The 18,853-nt window shown below is 25.8% G+C and overlaps 1 protein-coding gene across 7 annotated transcripts in view; it reads left to right on the top strand.

Annotated features, from left to right (window-relative positions):
* The window catches only part of LOC111682798 (homeotic protein antennapedia), a 159,094-nt gene that overhangs the window by 99,316 nt on the left and 40,925 nt on the right, over window positions 1–18,853 (top strand). Inside the window, exon 1 of one of the 7 annotated variants that reach the window (XM_046948350.1) lies at window positions 8,690–10,346. The exons of the other annotated variants lie outside the window; for them this stretch is intronic. The gene's annotated coding sequence lies outside the window, so the exon portion shown is untranslated. Of the gene's footprint in view, window positions 1–8,689; window positions 10,347–18,853 lie in introns of those variants that run through there. 7 annotated transcript variants of the gene reach the window in all.

The following is an 18,853-nucleotide window of genomic DNA, read 5'->3' as shown; positions in this document are numbered from 1 at the left end:
ATTGGCTGATTATTTAGAATAGACATTTAAGAAATAATGATTTAGTTAAATACACCTAGGATTTAAGAATAAATTAACTTCCGCTTGTTAAACAGATAAAAACCAACATTATAATGTTTTCATTTTCCTACTTGAGATTTTATGTTATAGATTATCTGTTTTATAAATTAACTAAATAAAATATTAATTAAATTTATCTTTATCTGTTTCTTTTCAGGTGTGTTGGCTTATAAAATACTATGTATTTTTTTATTTTATTGTTGGCCAGCTGGGTAAGCCATTCTTACATTTGTTAAAAAAATATTTTGTTAAATGTTGACAGCGGGGAGGGGGAATATTTAAACTTGTTCGCACATAATAAAACCTTAATTTTAACAAATTTGTAAATATGTACAATTTTACATGAAAATAGTATCACCATGTTTACTTGTGGCCTTTTTCTATATTTCCTACCTTTTTTGTTTGTATTAAGGTGCTTCAACTTGAATAAACCTTAATTAATGCTTATTTTTGGGGTATGTTTAATTTCTACCAAAAGAAAAATTAACAACAGAAAAAAAAGAAAACCCAGTTTAAAAGAAGAAGTATGTATGTCTAAAATTCCAGCGGAACTAACTAATAATTCAAACACATTCTCTTTTTTATTTTATTTTGTATCACTCGTAAGTAGTTGACTGGGTAAGTTTTACTGTTTTAATTTTGTTTTCCGTATTGTGCTCTCAATGTCCATCAAGCGCAACCAATTTAAGACAAGCGTTACCCCAGACACTGGCTAACGCTTTGTGTGTTATTTTTTCAGTAATCAAAAACGAACTACGCATCTAGTCTATCTATAAAGTGAACACTTTTTTATCCCTCACCTTAAAATTTTAAAATACGTATGTACGTACTGTTCATTGGCAATGGCATTCTCACCTAAAGTTATTGCTGTTATTGTCTTAACAAATATATTTCCTTTTTATATATTTTTTTTTTGTATTTTTTAAATGTTAAACCTGACTGATTTTCCATAAATGCGTAGACTTGCTATTTTAGTTCAAATTAACATTTTTTCCTATTTTCCGCTTATGATTTTGTTAGAAATTTTTTCTTAGTTTTTCTTATTATTTTTATTTTAACCCTCAAGTAAAATGATACAAAATGTATAAACATTTTAAATAAAATTTATATTAAAACAGGAAAACATGCAGCAATATTATTCAGTTTGGAAACTTGAAAACAATTTAAAAAAAGTTAAAAACTATATTCAAGTACCGATAACGTATATTACGTACATTTCTCTACAGTATTTTATGTTTGTGATGTAATTAAACCACCAATATTGTAAAAACGATTTAACAGAAATACTCGCAATTTATCACTACTCAATTCTCGTGATCCATTAACAGAAACCTATTTCTTGCAACATTATTGGTAATATTTCTATTAATTTATAAAAAATTATTAGATAATTTCAATTTGTATCAAATTATTAGCATTATTCATATCTAAATATTTCATGTTTCCAAAAACTTATACATATTTAGATTCAAAACAGAATTACCATCTCATTCTCTATAAACAGTCCCTAGAAAAAACCACTCTCATGATACTCGTAGGCATAGCTTGATATTGAAAATATATATAAATCGGTAAGAATAGAAGAAAAAATTTAAAGTGTCATGTGTTGTGTGTGAAATGTCAAAGACATGTCAAATGCAAAAAAAAAAAATAATATCAAAAGACAAGTCAAAACAACTGGCCTGTTTCTTTTTTACTAGAATTTTATAGTGGAATATAAAAAGGAATGAAAATAACAAAAAATTCATCTAAAAATTTTATTATTTTTTATTTGCTTTTGATTTCAATTGTATATTCACCGTGAATGAAAAGAGCGAAACACAACAACTTTACGTTGTGTTACAAAACATAGATTCTGGGCAGTCTTATTTTGTCAATGCCCAACAGTTGTGGGAGACCGAGCTGATTTTGTCATTAAATCTATCAAATAAGCTATACTTTCAGATGACTAAAACTTGCGTGTTCTTCCTAAAGTAAAACTCTCTTGATTAAGTGTGAATCAATTATGCCTACAGACAGCAATTCAAAGTAGAAATGTTAAAAATATATACCCAAACTTGGATTAACTTAGGTGCTCAAAGGGTATACAATGAAGTGTTGTAAAACTGCAGGGTAATTCTTTCTATTCTGTTTTATTTTTTGACCCAGTATCATGTTTTCGAACTATTAGTATTTGCTCTTGTTGTTTTTAGATTGCTGTGTGTAAAAAGTTTCGATTATATCATGTGCGTTAGATACAGTTTCAATTTCTAAGTTTTTTTGCTGTTGCTTAATATGTAGATTTTTTTCTAAATTTCACTTGAACATTGTTGTTTGTAATACACTAAAACTTTTATAAAAAAATAGTAACTTCAAAAAAGAAACAAAAAATTGTTGTTTTTTAAAAAAATTTTCTCATTTCCATTATTTTTTTTTCTTCATTCCATGAAACTGGTATACATATATTTTAAAGTTCCACTGTAGTTTTTTTTAGTATCTAGTCATTTTCGATTTCCTTCATTGATTGGCTTTTTGTAGGCGTAAGAACTGACAGGTTTCATTTTTTCAAGAAAGAACAATTCAATTTACACTTGAATTTATTTTGATCTAGTAAATGCACATATACACTCACTTACACATATCAGGGAATACTTTTCTTTTCGCCTCCATGTTTTTTGTTTACTATCCATCATCTTCAATAAGAATTTGTAATTAATCATTTGAATATGCAAACAATTAATCATTCAGCTCAAAAATCAACCACTTTGATAAAAAAGAAAGAACGAAATTGTTAAAAAACCACCACCATTTAACAGCTTATGTGTAAATTGAACATCATCCTCCTTTTGTGGCATCAGTACCATCTTACACATCAATTTTGATGGCAACATGTCAAGTTGTATGTCAGTCAAATTTGCTTCCATTAGATTTTTTGCATTTGTATACATGCTTTTGAATATGTTTAGAAGGAGATAGCTGTGCGAAATGAGATAGAAATATATATGTAGATATATGTATGTATGTAGATGAATAAATGACAGTTGTAGGAAGCCATGCACAATTTTATATCCCTTAAGTTTCGTATTCAAAATTTAAGACAATACAAAATGGTGGAATACTGTTGATAAAAAGCTCATTGTAGTAAATTATTGATTCCGTCAAAACAATTAAACTTTATAGTTCTTGTTTACAGAATTAAAATAAATAAAAAATTTAGATGCTAAGGAATCATAGTTTACTTTATTCTCGAAGGTATGTATGTATATTTTTGAATCTATAAGGCATTTGGTATATAATTAAGTTTCTGAATACTTAAATGCCAAAAACATTTTAGTTTGAAACTGTATTTTTTCCCATTCGTTCGCATGTCAGTCTGTCCTTCATTTAATAAAAGACAGACAATGTCAAATAATAGTTTTAAAAACTAAAACTATTACGTCTGTCCTTTAAACTAACCTTCCAAATGTTATTCCCAACGTCTGTCATTTAATTTAATATAAAACGGCATCTGTTCCAAAAATCAAAAATATAAAAAAAAAATGAAACTACAAAAATTATTTAACATCCATTAAGCAGGCAATTCTCTTAATTGAGCACACAGTAACAATAATACAGCAATGACAATTGTATTGTACATGATTGCAGACCCATTTAAAGTCCTGACAATACCATCATCATCGATGCTCAGCAGTATCATAGTACATACATATGTATTCAAAAACACCCTCCAACTTATAAACTGAGCCAGCATTTAAAAGTCTAACAGTATGCGAAAATAAGGCAAATCATAGTTTTAACTTTGTAAATGTTTACAAATAAAACTAAGTGGTAATTTAACTATAATCTAATGTAAAACTGTCTAAAAGGCATTCTGTTTTATGCTAAACTAATTTCGTTTTGTCAAAAAATATTCCCCCACAAAAACGGAAATTTGCTTAAGAGATTTTATTTGTTTTTCTTTTCTTATTCTTCAGTTGTTTTTTTTTTTGCAAATTCATAACAAAGTTACTAGTTTTTTGTTGTTCATGCTGTCAGTTTGATTGTGGTTGTTTCAGTTTTAGTTTTAGAAGTTTTTTTTTTTTGAGACTGTTAAAATAAAAAACACAAATTCCAAATCATATATGAAATGGTTTTTATTTAGGTACACTTTTTTGTTGTTGTTGCTGTTATTCAGAATTCAGTATTTTGGATATTGAACGATGATATGAAATAGCCATAAATCAAAATGGCAGGACGGACATGTATGTATATACATTTACACATACATACACAAATAGAGAAGATTTCAATTCAATTTCTATGTTAGTATGTATGTGAGAGGTATAAAATTCGCAGGCATTTAGACAAAAACAACAATAATTTTTGTTCGTATGTTTGAGCGAGGGCAGGCGTAAAATCTGCTGCATTTAGACTTCAATAATATTATATGCCCAAAAGCCCTATTTGGGGGGATATGGTTGTATGGGGGCTATGCGAAATAAAGGACTTATTTCGACCATTTTCAATAGTGTCCTTGGGCCAAAATTAATCAAATTATCTTGAACATTGCGACCTGTAGCGGACAGAGCTAACTCGACTCCGAAAGTGATTCTAAGTTAATATTTTTGGATGTTACAAACTTCAACATACCCGTCACTATAGTGGTGTAGGGTATACAAATTTTGAATCAGGATAGTTTGATTTTTTACGCCATCAGATCGTTCTCAAATTCTGCTAAAATAAGATTAAATTTATGTAAATATTTTACTCATATATGTAAATTAATTTCAAAATATTAAGCTTTCATTGAGAAATACCTTTTCATTTTACCCTCGTTTATAGAATATACATGTGTGAATATGTATTTGTTGTTCGTTTTTTTGGTAACCACTTACGGGAAATGAAATTGTTAAGGGTATAAATGGGACATGTATAAAAGGGACAAGAGGGAGTTTAGCTTGAACAAAAAAATACAAAAACAAGAAATGCCACAAGAGAAGGGTGTTGGAAAACAGCATACAAAAACGGAAAGAAAACAAAAATGAAATAATAACCAAACACGAATTCTCTGTTACAAACAAACAAATGAATGAATTTGTGAAAACGCAAAAATTAAGAAACAAAATTTTCAAACAAAATCAAAATCTCACATACAGGGAAAATATGAACACGAATACAACAAGAACAAAAGAAACATTAACAGCAAAAATAAAAAAGCTATAGAGAAATAGAAGTGAAATGACGACGGGTTGACTGCTGTCAAAAGAACAAACATGGGCGCACATCATACTCACTTAAACACACGCTTACACACACCATGAATATAACCGTACCGTTTGTTCTGAAACCCCATACTTCTGGCTATATAATATACCATACCCAAAAAGCAGCCTTAAAAACTCAACGAACGAATCAAAAAACTAAAAAGAAACACAAACATTGTACGTTCGTTACTGCCAAAACTGTAGGAAATCATGCATACATGAAATGTGAAATGTTCAGGGAATAAACGAACAAACGTCCACCAGGCCCAACAAAACAAAAAAACAATCCTAAAACAAAAACCAAATAATCATCAAAACATGTGAATAACAAAAAATGGAATTAAACTTATCATACACATAGTGTATCATCACCCCCACTATGTTCAACTAACGAACTGTCAGTTAAACAAAAAATAATAACAGTGCAAATTTTCATCATTGTAATCATCACTAGGACTAATACTATAGTCAAACATATCACATGTTTGCGATGGATACATTTGCGTTTTTTATTGTAGTTTCCTTCAATGTCTACCAATGTTGATATACATAGTTGCTGGGTGTAGTATATAAAATTTGCGTGGCATGCAATATGTATGTATGTACATTTTAGCTACAGATGTATAATTTGTAAACATTGGAAATTATGAAAAAGTAACAATGGTAATCATAGTTCTAATTTTTCCAAAAATCTTTAGATTTAATATTTCATATATTGTTTTTTACCACCAGTTTAACATATTTATCTCTCTTGCATACATATTTATATTGAGCCTGAAAAACGTTAAATAAATTCGCTCATTTCCTATAGAATTATGCAGTGTTCAAAATGACTTGTTTAATTTCACTTATCTGAGTCCATAATTTGTATCAACTAAAAAAGTGTATCCCCTAGTCACGAAAATTAAAAAAGAGTAAAAATTACAACAAATAATTTTAGGGCAGCCAAGTACTTCACACAGATGGCTGAAAACTTTTTAAAAATAAAATAAAAATTTCCGATGTCATGAATTAAGTTGCACAAACCCTTTTTTAAAGGTCTTCTACTTGAATTCAGTTATAGAAGTATGTACATACATACAAACATATAAATATATATATATTTTTATGTAAGTTGTATATACATATGTAATTATGAATGAAATATAAACTTATTTTTTTCGTCTTTTTTTTAAGTAAAAACTGAAAAAGCACTCAACCAAAAGAAACTGAAAATCACATACAGAAACTATCAGGGAAAAAAAACTTAAAAAATACTATGCCGTTATTAACAAACAAACAAAAAATTTAATAAAAATAAATAAATTCATTATATAGAGAAACAATAACAACTACTACAAATAACAACAACCATAGTGGAACGGCGACAACAACAAAAAACTACTAATGAATTAAAAACGTGTACGCACAGCATTTTTAAGATTTATGGCTTTTTTTTTTGTTGTATTTTTATATTGTTTTTGTTGTTAAAAAAATATAAAACCAAGGAACCAACCATGCCTGCCTAACAGCCAGCCACACCAATCTCTGAACTCTAACATGTAAGGCAGGGAAACGAAAAAAACAAACGAAATCTTTTACTATAATAGAGCTCTCTAAAAATTGTTTTTTTTTTTTTTTTTTTAAATTTAAAAAATTAAAAATCACAAAATTTCAATACTCAACAGAAACTTGCATTTGACCTGAAAGTGAAAAGCATAGAAAAGTGGTTGTAGTATGACATATACATAGTATAGTAAGTAACAAAGCAGCCAGGCTGCAGCAACATCAGTTCTTTTTAAAACAACAAAAAACTAATTTCCATTGTATTCCTTTAACGTTATACCCGCAAGAAGCCCTTAGTTTTCAGTTGATTCTGAATTTTTAATTTACGCGCATTTTTTGTCAACCATTTCAAATGTTACATCTTCATTTATGCATTAATGAATGAATAGATGAATAGTCGACGGAATGAAATGAAAAACTACCTCCTGTTTTAGTTGTTTGCTTTTTGTTGTTTCAAGTACATTTATTTAAATATTCATAATTTTTCTAAAATTTTACCATGTATCTTTTTTAAGAGTGTGTTGATCCGTAATGTGTTAATTGCGTGAAACAATAAATTTTATTTTTAATGTTTTCTGTCTGTATTTAAATAAAAAATATTTTTTTCTTAAGCAAAAATTATTTAGTTTGATAATTTAATTAAATAGACTATTAAGTGAATTATTCTTGATTTTTTAAGGGAAATAAAATTTAGTCCTGATAAAATTATTTACATATTTAAAAATACATTATGAATATTTACATAGTGTGTTTATATACCATTGATTGAAAATTGTAAGCATATTCAGCTGTGCTTACATTTTTATAGTTGATGCAAACAAAAACATTTAAAATATTTTGTACAAACAATTTTAACGTTTTAGTAACTCTTTTCAACACTTATTTAATGTTGCAAATGTTGTTAAAATATAAAATTAATTATCCTTTTTGGGTATATTTTTTTTATTTAATAATTTTCATATTTTTTCTTTTTTTATCAGATGACACTTAAAATATTACACCAAAAAACTGTTTAAATCTCTTAATAAAATTTCATAAAAAAGTCCTTCTTTCCTTTATCTCTTCAAAATTATTCTCTGCTACAATTATAAGACCATAAATTGTGAGTTTTCAACAAAACCATATAAAAGCGAAAGTGTCACACAGGCCAACAATGAAATAAACTCATTATTATTGCCAACCAATCCTGGTGAGAAAGAGAATACCAAAAAGAAAAAAACTTAAAAAAAACTAAGCGAGTATTTGAAAACATAATAATGCAAACGAATCAGTGCACGTGCTACAAACATATTCTTTTTTTTTCTTCTTATTATTGTATTTTTATTGCTATTTATTTGAGGCAAAGTGTTTGTTGTTTCCTTAAAGTTGAAAAACGTAAGATATACACGCATAAAAGTATAAAAAATAAAAACAATTCAATAAAATACCATCAAAACAGAAAATATTTTCTAAAGATACAAAAACAAAATGTTGAGATACTTTTTAACTTCCAAAGCAACATTTTCAATTCCAGTTTACTATATCAACATTTGTATAAATTATTCATTATTAAAAATGTTGCAGAGACATGCAACTAAACACAGATTGTAAACTTCCAACTAGAATTGAGTAAACACAATAGGTGTTATTGTTGTTTTTGTGTTCAGGAGAGTGTTTGTGTGTGCGCGAGCGAGTGTTTTATATTATTTGTATTTCCTCAAACAATTCATCATTTTTATGTATATGCAACACATACATAAACAATGTTGCTGGAGTTAACATTCGGTTGTTTGGTTGTTGGTTGGCAACATGCGAATAGATTTATTGGAATGTTTACAAAATTGTAGCTCATTGTGAATTCACTGGTAGCGCGTTTGTTTAGTTGTTTTTGAATGAACGTGCAAAATAGACGTATTTTCACTTTTAAAACACAACGGGCGCGCTTTACGACCAAAATCTAAAAAAACTCACTCGAACAAAAAACACGCCATTTCAAAATAAAACATTAAAAGCGAAAATATATTCTGCTTTTTGAATACAAAACAAAAAATATGTGAAATAAATTTATATTAATATTTTGTATAAGCAAAATGAAAAGTCTATTATTTATTAAAATGTGTATTTTTTATAATTTCTTTTAAATGTCATGGAAAATATGTGAAAAATATATATTTATTTGCGTGACTGTTTATCACAAAGTAAAAATTCCAACATAAATTTATAAAAAATAAAAAATTAAAATGTGTGATTTTTTATATAAAAAATATTGTTGTCATCAAAAAATACTTTAAATACAAACAAAAATCTAAACTTTAATACAAAAAAAATAATAAAATAAAAAATAAACGCTAGAAAACATAACAACAAAGCATTAAATTGATTTCAATTCTTATCATTTTTAACCTTGAACTTTTTAGCTTTTAAACCCACCAAAAAATAATTGTGCTTTTTAATACAAAGAAATTGAAATCAAAATAAACAATTATTTGCAGTCTGTAGCAGATAAATAGAACTGAATATTATAGATTTAAAATTGTATAAAAACAATAAAAGTGTATAAAATGTCATCAACACTTGATGCTTGTTTAAGAAGGCCACAATGTTGCCAAAATCTGTGCGCAGCAGCACCTTTACCAGCTTCTCATTATTATCATCATTAGTAGCAGCAGCTGCGGCCGAAAACAACTGATAAACTTCTATACTTTGTGTCAGTGTTTTCTTTATTTTTTTCTTTATTTCGGCACATCTTATTAAACTAAATTTGTTTAACAAAATTAAATGTTGTGTTTGCTGTTTGAAAAAATAAATTTATTTATCACATTTACAAAATTCTCCATGTTTATGGGTAAAAAACGAAAATCCTTAAGATATTGTCGAAATTATTTACGTTTGCATTTTATCATTATTATCAAAACGCTTTATTATCATCATTATTATTACCGTTATAACCCCAAAACAACTACAACCACAAAAAACATCTCTGCAACAAATTCAAACTCTTATTTTATTGCTACGAATTCTTTACGTTTCCTTTGCTGTAATACGTTCAACAATTGCTATTACTACGATTACTACAACAATTACAATCTATTAACAATTTATCGAATTTTATATTTGTATTGTTTTAAAAATTATAAAAAAATTCTAAAACCATCAACGTTTCGTTGGTCTAGAATAATTAAAGAAATTTGAAATATTACTGAGTGTAGAAATAATTACGTAAATTTCCACGTCCTTTATAATCGTTAAAAGCGAAAAGTGTAAATATTTAATTTAAAATATTAAAAAAAAAAATTACATGTGTATAAAGTAAAATATATTGTGATATTAATTTTAAATAAAATCTACGTTTAAGTAAATTTTGTTGTAAATATTTAAAACAACCCAGCAACCCAACAACAACCCGTTTAAAGAAGTAACAAAAATTATATCAAATATTAAGCCCTTTTGCTTTATTTTTTCTACCAACCTTAAAGTCAACTTTAAAACAAGCACAAAGAAAAAAATAAACAAAATTTCTTCTACAAATCTCAACTAAAGGTATGTATTCCATTGTAAATATAGTCCTTTTTATATACATATGTATGTATGTTTATACATATATATGTGTGCACGTTTCTACATTTTTATGTAAATGTAAATTTAGTCCTTTATTTCAATTTCGTATTTAGGTTTCCTATATTTATTCATATTTGTTGTAAATTTCTTTTTTCACACTCAATATGAATAAAATTATATGCAGGATCTTGTTTACACAGGCTGCCTTTTCATACCTTATACGCTTTATAACTCTATATAAAACTGATTTAATAATGTTATACATATTTATTTCTAAATATTAAATATTTGATTTGTAGAGAGAGTAAGTTTTTCATGGGAACGTTTTAATCAATAGAGTTTTACATATTAAACAAATTCTGTTATTAAAGCAGTCATTATGATGTTCATAAGAATAACGCCATTTTCGCAATTCTTAATATGTGACTGACATATCTTTTTATAAAATGTCTACATGTCTTGTACAAAAAAATGTTGCTGAAAAAATTTCAGAATTGTATTAGGATTTTAGAGTAGTTGTTTATGTGATCTGATCTTTAAGAAATTTTAATTTTGCAGACAATTTCATAAATTGCTTTACAAACAGAGAATGTATAGAGAAATTATTAAAATTAGGATAATAATGATTTAAAGAGAAATATAATAAAAAAAGATTAGATTTTAAACTAATAGAGTTTTGGTTAAAATTAGTAAAATTGGTAAAATTTATTTTTTTATAAATTTGTAAGTATGCATTTTACTTACCAGAGTCCCTGATGCGAATCAAAATATTATCCTGCACACTGATACATAACAAGACAACCAATTGCCCTACCAAAGGCACCCAAATTTTTTTTGGAAACATTCTAATAAAAATTAACATTATATTCAAAATTCTTAAGTGTTTGACACAACGAGACATGAAACAAGAACATGGGCTGGGAAATCTAATATGTTGGAATAGTTAAACATGATTTAAAACTACAAATATACTATGGTGTAACCCTTAAGAAAAAGGATGGTATGCCTTCTCAGAATGACCACATCCGAATAAAACTTACGTCGAAATTAGATCCTAATATCTAATTTCGTTGAAAGTAATTATTCCAGATATTGCCCCAGGAATATGGATGAATTTATATACATAGCTTCATTAACAATTAAACAATTTTTTAAAAGAATTAAAACGAAAGATCACGAGAATATACATTATTATTTGAACGAATTTCAAATAAATTTGTGAGAAATTAATTAATAATAAATATACATTTATTTCTATACATATGTATACATACATATATATATATATATATATTATATATATATATATATATATATATATATATATATATATATATATATATATATATATATATATATATATATATATATATATAAATAAAAAATAAAGCATTTTATGTATCATTTAAAAAAATATTCAAGCATTTCTATGTGTATATTGATTCAATTCTGACCAATATATGTGTGTGTGCGTGTATATACAAACACACACAATTTGCATAATCGTATAAATGTTGTTTGGTTATTCAGATTATTATCAGCGATGACATTTAAAGTAACAACAGCAGCAGCAACAAAAATAAGAACAAAAATTATCAATAAAATTTTAAATGAAGCTTTAGAAATAAAACCGAAAAAGCAACATTTTAATTAAACCATTTCTTAAATTATTATCATTTTTATTTTGTTTCTATTTTTAATTTGTTTGTACTAAGTAAAATATATACATTTTATAAAAATCTATGAGAAAATATAAATTTTATAAAAATCTTTGAGAAAATTTAAGAATATTTTTTTTATATTTTTATTGAGTAATGAAATTTAAAACCTACAATAAATTAACATTATTAATTACAAACATGATAGTTAATCAAATTGTAATTATAATTACAATTTAATTAATAAGAGCGTTTAATTGCAAACATAAATCTTTTCCCAACACCCATATAATCCATAAGGGGCCAGCAACAGCAAAAATGAGCACAACTTATAAAAATAACGCCTTAGAAAATAAATTGATTTTAATCTTGTCTCTCTAGTGTTCTCTGTCGCGGTTGATCTCTTTAGCAAATCATCCATACATAGTGATGGAAATTCCCGTACTAATTTTGGTACTTTTTACTAAATGTACTACTTAAATTTATTTAAAATATTTATTAATTAAAGTGATAAAATGTTTGTTTAACAAATTAATTAATTTTATGCATATAAGTAATTAATATGTATTAATATAATGAAATTATTGTGAAATCATACATAGGAAGTGTTAGATTTTTTAACAAAATTTATAAGAAATGAAACCCGATGGAAAATTTTATTTATTTAGTCCAGTTTTCCCATTTTAACAGAAATGTACTTAAAGGTACTTTTTTCTATTTTTTCTCTGTCACCCCTGTTTAAAACATAAAGTTAATGTACAATTAATTAATAATTGTATGCAATTACAAATCTTTAACTAAATAAAAACGTGTAGTAATTTTCAATATTTCATTTTATTTATTTATGTGAGAATGACTATTTTTCTGTGTTCATTTACGACAATTTTTTTATATTATGTTTATTGCTGTAATTCATATTAACATGGGTCAAGAGAATCAAACAAGTAGTCGTCGTTGTTGTTGCACATACACAATTTACAACTGAATACAAAAAAAAAATAATTTATTATTTATAAAAAATACTACGACAAATGGGTAGAGTTAAGAGAATAAATATATATACATATATATATATATGTATATACAAATTTCCATATGAAAATAAAAATGATAGTTTCCACACATACAAAGAGCAACTGACATACACATATTTACATGATGCAAACATACTTAAACAATCATTTTAAAATAATTAGCAACAAAAAGAAAAAATGAAACAATTTAACGTGTTTAATACTCAAACGTTTAATAAATAATAAAAACCTATTTGTATAGTATATCATCCTTTTAATACCAGTGTGTCAAACTACTGCTTAATTCCAGTGAGATCCCCTCCAGTACAACAAGGCATTTAGCCAGCCTGTAAAACTTAGTTTACTCATCTTCTTTAGTAGATTCCAGCAACAAGAACTCTGCATTATGCATATGAGTACACTGTGCCACAATAATACAACTGCAATGACTACTACACTCATCATTGCCGGCAATAAATCATTTTTAGCTCATATTTTTACAAAAACACACACATATATTTGAACATCTCATTTTATTGTATTTGCATTTTTATAAAAAACTACATACATATTTTTTGCTGTTTTATTTAAAGATTTTTGTTTTTGTTATAACTTGTTTCGAGGTTAATTTTTGCTGCACAGTCAAAGCCAAGGTTCACACTTGCAACGAAAAATAAAGGTTCATACTTTTTATAACAAAACAAGATAATTTTAAACAGTTAAATGTTTTGTATTTAATGGACAACTATAAAATTATTAGTTGCTATAAATAATTTTTGTCGTATATTTCATTGTTTCAAAAAGTTGATAAAGTTTACAGCATAAACTTTGCTAATTTGTTCCACAATTAAATTGTTAACATTGACAAGTTAAAATATCATAAACAACAAACTTCACGAATTAAACTAAACACAATCTAGAGTAAAATTCGTGATCTGCGTTAAAAGAATAAAACATGAACTTAAGTACAAGTTACTGCTACATTTCAAAAATCAATCAATTCAATACAAATAACCCAATTGCAAATGTCGATTTGTCCATGTACAAGTCATAGACATTGTTATTTTTACAGTAATTCTCTCCACGATATTTCAGCAGTTTGTCACAACTTACAAAAAAAAAAAACTATATGCTCAGATATATTAACTTTTTGAAATTTCATTAAGATCAATATTGAAAAATAAGAATTAAATAACTTTAAACCTTTAAGATAATCTCAAGACTCGGAAATCGAAAATATATAAACCAAACGATCAATGTTATTTTTTTACGATATATACCTATGTTTTGAACCCGTCTTGGAGTCAGTACGTTTTAATAATATTGCACAAATTTACCGCAGGAAACTTTTTTGAAAAATATAAGTAAATGTCACAGTCAAATTTAAATAATTTATTTGTATTTCTTTGACATTCAGTTTTAAGTATAATTTTGGTAACTTTCTCAGTGTGCAGCAATAAATGTGCTTTTGTAAAATTGTTGCTTATTAATATGCATCATATATGATTTTTTTTTTTCAATAAATTATATGTTATTTTCATACAATTATTTAATAATTAATTATGATCACTTGTAAAGTGTTAATTTTATTGTAAAATACTAAATTATATTTTTGATACATAAAAAATAAAAAAACGGCTATTAATTGATTACTGTAAAGAATTGAAGTAAACAAAAACTGATCAAGTTTAATACGGTTACTATGATAATGAACTTTTGATAGAAATTAATATATGAAAGCGAAATATATTTTAAAATGTTTGCGCATACTTTTTAAACACATTATTTTTCTAGAACTCTTTACGGGGGTTTTTTAGAATTTCTAAAAATCTACCACGAGACAGGGATAATATTATTTCATTATATATAAATATAAATTTTTAATAAACATATTTATCACAAAAAATATCTTATTGTTTATGACAAAAACATGAACACATCATGTAAAATAAAAAAGAAATAAACATTATGACAATAAAATGATGTTAAATGAAATTTACACAGATACAAGTACTTTTACCCAGATACTCTTACACATATACAAACATATATGAATATGTATGTATGTATGAAAGTATGTATACATATTCATATTAGATAATCAGAATTTAGTACAAAGAAAGAAAAGATAGATGTTTTTCAACAGATTACAGTGACAGGTGACAATGACAGCTCAATTATTATTATTATTATTGTTGTAGTTTTTGTTGTTATTAGTAGGTATTATTATCATTATAACTTCAAATGAAAACAATTGAAAATTAAATAACTACAACAACAGCATCATCTAAATTGTAGTTTTGAACTCAACAACAACTAAAAAACATGTTGATGGTGTTAAAATTGATAAACAAAAAACTAGTTGTTATGACAACCACTTTGCAGCATGCTATAGATTTTAAAATCTAACAAATAATTTAATCAAAAAACAACTAAGTATAAATAAATATAATTATTATACATACTTTTGTTATTTTTACAGCAAACTATAAAAATCAATTTGAAAAATATTTCAACATTGTTTTAGTTCTTAATTTACTTTTTTCTAACGTCTGGAATATGAGGCTACGAAAAAAATCTAAAAAAACACTATTCAAACAATAACTAAAGTGAATGACTGACTGGCTGAATGAATGACTTGACTGACTCCGACTCCGAGTATAATTCTGAATGTGTTGCATTGTTGTTAAAACGTCACTTGTAAAACAGCAAACAGTTAGTAAAAAGTTACTAAGTTGCATAAAAATTTGCTTAACAAATGCACAAAAAAGTACAATAAAAAATACGAAAAAACTTAGAATAAATTGTACGTATAAAAACAAACCGTTTTTTACATTTTTCATCAAGACAACAAACAAGAGTTTTTAGTGCAAAAAAATAAAATCATACTCAACTTGTATTTAGAATGAAAACATGTTCATGACTTTTAAATATTCTGCCCGATTCCGGTAAACAAGTTGCACGACAAAAAAACTAGTAATGGAAGACTTTATAAGTGATATTTATTAGACTTTTTTGAAAAATTTACAAATTTTACATTGAACACCAATTATAAAAAATAAAAAATTAAAATTCTTTAAATAAAAACCAGATCAAAGTAAAAGCATAAAAGGTTGATCATTAAAAATATTTGACCTTTAAAACCAGTAAATGAAGAGTTGAAGAAGAATGTTATAGTAACAAACAAACCTCACTTTTTGATTAAATATTTTAATCAAAAATACTTAATTGTAATGTTTTTTTAATAATTTATTTTGCTAAATAGAGCTGAATATCATTTTGTTTTTATTTTACTGATGTTGATGTACAACAATTCTAGTAGATAATTGCAAAGAGAAAGAATATTCCCTTTTACTGTCTAACTTATTTGTTGCAATATTTTGTATGAGTAAAAATAAAGAGAGAGAAAAAATACAGAACAGAATAGAACAGAAAAATGTCAGTCAAAATGTCGCTTCCAACACGCGCTTACAATATTCAGTTTTATTGTCTACATATGTTTGTCTAAAAGTTTCTACGTTTCTTTGTATGTCCGTCTGTATATACATATGTATGTTTTTATTTTTTTCTTTTCTACAGAGTTTATTTGTTTGTATGAATATATACACTTGTAAATATATACATATGTATAACTATTTTTGTTAATGTATCTATGCTTATCCGTCCATCTGTCTGTTTATGCATGCATCTCCGAGAAACTGAAATTGAGAACTGGGACTGGGTAAAAGTAACTTTGTAGTCAAAGTACTTGACTAACTGAATTACTACTATGACTATCAAATAACAAAAAAATAAAAACCAAATGCTTGGTTGGATTTCAAAAATATGTACATTTTATAATCAAGACACTTTGAAAAGCTTCTACACTTTGCGATGTAGATAATGTTTTGCATAAATTTTTATACGTAGAATATATATTTCAATTTGTGTACATTTTAAAGTACTTAGTAGTACGTCAATATTGGTTTTTATTATTTTATTTAAAATAATTTTTTATCGAAAATATATTCATTGTACTTTTAAACTTTGTATTTGTTTACGGAATTTCCTTTATTTAATATTTTTCTAAAAGTATTGAGAAATTTTATACATATTTTTTTCGTTTCTTACGAGTAGTGCCGCAAATTTCTAATGACGTTTTGTTTGTAATAAAAAATAGTTATTGCCTAAGGTTGTAGTAACAATAATGTTGATTGCTAGAATCTGATAGAGACAAACTCAGGCCCCTAATAAAGTTAAAAATCAAAATCCAACATTTTAAATTTTATTATTTTTTTCCTATTATTGAATTAAAGCTTTAATAAATCTGACATTTACAGTAGCAAGTTTAATAATAATGTATGTAGTATCCATAAATATAAATTAGTACTTTCTTTTATGTTTAACACTCAACCGTAAACAATTAACGTTTTTGATTAAATTGTCATTAAGCAGTTTATAAAAATCGTATTAAAGTATATATCAAATCTGTGAATGTTTAAATAATTAATATCTTAAATTATAATCAATATCTAACGTTAACAACAACTAGGGAATAAAATTGAAGTGTACATTCTAAATTCCTTAATTTGTATATAACAAATGATATTATATATTATCCTATATGCAACATGTTGCTTAATATTGTATTAAGGCAACATTTTATTGTGTTGCTAAACCTTTTTTTCAAAAATTTAACTTTTTTATTTATTTAATTTCAACATTTGTACTGAAAAAAGTTCTTTTTTGCTGTTATCTTTATTTCAATTTTATTTTTATGGGGTTCTTAAGCCAAAAAATAAACAAACATCCAACAAATGTGTTCACCACTTGTTAAAAAGGAGTCTTTTACCAATGTGGCAACTACCGAAACCATTAAAATTTCGGAGTATTTTTCTCACTTTTTGTTTTTTTTTTTTGAATTTACTTTACATAAAAACAAATATAAACAAAAGTGGGAAATATTACTGGAGTTGGTGTACAAAATGACACATGCATATGAAGTTGTATCCTCAAAGTAAATATTAAAACACAGATACATTCTGATATACGTATATGTATGTTTATGTATAATATATACATTTACTCACATGTGTGAATATTTTTAAAAATGTCAGATTTGTTATTTAAATCAGTGAAATTAACTGTAAATAAATATAATTAAAGCTTTTGCAAAACATCGTTACAAAATCAAAAATGAAAAAAAAAACAACCCACAGCAGACTATTTAAAATAATAAATCATAATTTTGTTTTTAAGTCAGCCTCACCAGTATGCAAAAGTGTTTGTTTTAATATGTAATTTTTCCTTTTTGCCACCATAATTATATGTATGTATGTATTTTTTTTTTAATTTTACTGGTGCCTTAAAACTACCACCTTCAATTTTAACTAGTATTTACAATCTTATTTTATTTAGTATAAATGTGGCGTTTGCAATTTTTTAGCTGTTTATTTTAAATTTTCAATATTGGCATGAATGTTGGTATTAAAAGCAAAAAAAAATAAAACTACATAAAAATTGCATGATAACACGCAATTTTAAATATTCTTAGTGTTTTTTTTTTTTTTTGTTTTACCACAATTTTGTACTTTGCTTTTTTCTCTTCGGCTAAACACCAAAATATTTTAAATCTCCTGTTAGCAGTATTGTTTAGAAAATCTAAAACACTTTAGGTTTAGGTTGGTTTTTAACTATGTAAAATTACAATTAAAACGGCAGACGTTAAAGCTACTAGTTTAGCAAATATGTATTTTGTATGGATTAATGCCCACTTTATGTTCACTAAATGATAGTTTCTTTTTTTGGTTATGAAACAAAAAAAAAAAAAAAAAACAAA

Source organism: Lucilia cuprina, chromosome 4 (genome assembly GCF_022045245.1).
Source record: "Lucilia cuprina isolate Lc7/37 chromosome 4, ASM2204524v1, whole genome shotgun sequence".
Classification (NCBI taxonomy): Eukaryota; Metazoa; Arthropoda; class Insecta; order Diptera; family Calliphoridae; genus Lucilia; species Lucilia cuprina.
Note: the sequence above shows the minus strand (reverse complement) of the source record. Positions and strands in the feature narration are given on the sequence as shown.